The 2,334-nt window shown below is 46.6% G+C and overlaps 1 non-coding gene across 1 annotated transcript; it reads left to right on the forward strand.

Annotated features, from left to right (window-relative positions):
• The first annotated feature begins 582 nt into the window (after window positions 1-582).
• Window positions 583-654, forward strand: Trnat-agu. The gene has a single exon. It is a non-coding gene; the product is annotated as a tRNA-Thr (tRNA).
• Window positions 655-2,334: the final 1,680 nt, after the last annotated feature.

The raw sequence follows: 2,334 nt of genomic DNA on the forward strand, positions 1-2,334 counted from the left end.
CCTACTCACCGTCCTGGAAAGAGTTCATTTAGGACTCGCGCACTACATAGCGCAGTGAGGGGGAGCTGTAAGACCTCTTTCCTCAAGTTGCGGTTTTACCAATGTTTGTAAGATGTGGAAACAAACTTCGCGATTCACAGTCCTTTCAGAAATGGTGCTGTGCTGTTTCCGCCGCCCTTGTCATTACGTGAGGTGGGTTCCTTCCTAGCTCAACTGAGCAATGAGGATTCTCTTTTGCTCAAACGACAATATTTCTAGCACGGGAGCTGCGGTAAATGGCTCATTAATCTGAAAACATAACCCCTAAACTCGACCAGCATTGCTGGGGCTGTCCAACTGTCCAGCTGTATTGGAACAGCACCTCAATATCGAACGAAACGGGGGCTCTTGCCCAAAAGCCTGGCATGCGTGCTGGATCAAATGAAACAATATGGTTCCAGAGAACTTTTAAAGCCTCAAATATCTATGATGTACAAATGCAGACTGAAGAAATTTAGGGGGGATACCAATTGGGCTATGGCATGAATGGGAATTTGGATTGAGGAAGGCGGCGTGCTAGGGTAGATCACGCCGTTGCGAAAAGCCAGGGTGGCGTAGTGGTTAGTGGATCTGCCTAGTGAGCAGGAGACTTGGGTTCGAATCCCAGCCTTGGTACAAGTTCTGATTCGTGGCCTCAGTCCACATATGTACATCGTTCCGAATACTTACATGCATGTCTGAAAGAACAGACACTGATGACGATCCAGAGCCATATGAAATATTTTTGGAAATTAATTCTCTGAATGCGAATTCCTTCACAACCTCTGTATTAAGTATAGATGTTCCACCAAACAGAGACGAAAATTTGTGCCGGAGCGGGACTAAATCTCAGACTCCTGGCTTATTATAAGCAGTCGCCTCAAACACTTCTGCCATCCGTGCACACTCCCATGACCGATCCAAACTTCCAAACGTCACACTGTCTACATCCTTATATACTAGTCCAGTCCGGCACAAATTTTCATCTGTCGCTGTCGGGTTGTACATCTGTACCTAATACAGCTGATGTTAAGAAATTACAGTGAGCGAATTCATTTAGGGAGAAGAAAAATGGTACTAAGTAGTTGTACCCATTACCATAGAATGAAAACTTTGACTGTGGTATATTTCCGTATTACCAACAACTAGTTTCATCTAGCAAACAAGTTACAAAATTTTCCAGCGAATTGAAACAATTCAACACTCCAGCTGAGCGAAGGTGCGGTGGCTGATCGAAACTATCTTTCTTGCGATATGGAAACCACATTTACTTACGAATGACGCCGTATTGTATCGGAAGAATATGTCGGACATGTCAGCCACACCTACACGCTCAACAACAGCGAGTCACACTTTCCCAAATCTCCAGGTGTGTGGTCGGCCGTAAGGACGTGGGGGTCTCTCCGCTGTTGACACTGGAACCTCATCCATTCCGCACTCACAGCTTTGAACTCGGCTTGCAACGAAATACACGATACCGCCGGGAGCCAGGATTTAAGACTGTTTCTCTAGAGGAAGCGTACACCATAACTGCCCAGCGACTCATAGGTCCAGGTCCGATGGCTGAGTGGTCAGCGTGAAGGATTGCCGTCCTACGGGCCTGGGTTAGACTCCCAGCTGGGTCGGGGATTTTCTCGGCGTTGTCTTCATCATCATTTCATCCTCATCCGGCACGCAGGTCGCCCAATGTGGCGTCGAATGTAATAAGACCTGCAACAAGGCATCCGGACATGCCCCGTAAGGGACCTCCCGACCAATGACGCCAAACGCTCATTTCCATTTCCATAGGTCCATAGTGGTGCCAAATAGGTACAGAAACAAAACAGTGCCACCCTTGGCACAACATTTTGCTACAGTCCTGTAGTGTTGAATCTTTCCTATAGACAACAACATCATCAACCACGAATAACCTCACGGTGCCATCAACGTTATTCAGTTAATCATAAATACATCAGGGGCGTTCAATGAGTAATGCAACACATATTTTTAACGCGGCAAATTTCTGCTGAAAAATGTGGAATTTGTTGTGGGACGTCGGGGAATATTACCGCTTCAAGCGCTTTGCTTTCATGAAGCTCCGATAGGTGGCAGCACTACAACGTGGCCATCAAAATGGCGTCTGTAAAAGATATGCGTTATAAGCAGAGAGCTGTCATTGCGTTTCTTTTGGAGGAAAATCAAAGCTTCGTATATACTCACAGGCGCTTACAGAATGTCTACTGAGACCTGGCAGTGAACAAAAGCGCGGTGAGTCCTTGGGCGAACGTCAATCATCACTACAACAAGGCAGTGTAAACCCTTCTGATCTCCCACGTG

Source organism: Schistocerca americana, chromosome 6 (assembly GCF_021461395.2).
Source record: "Schistocerca americana isolate TAMUIC-IGC-003095 chromosome 6, iqSchAmer2.1, whole genome shotgun sequence".
NCBI classification, from domain to species: domain Eukaryota; kingdom Metazoa; phylum Arthropoda; class Insecta; order Orthoptera; family Acrididae; genus Schistocerca; species Schistocerca americana.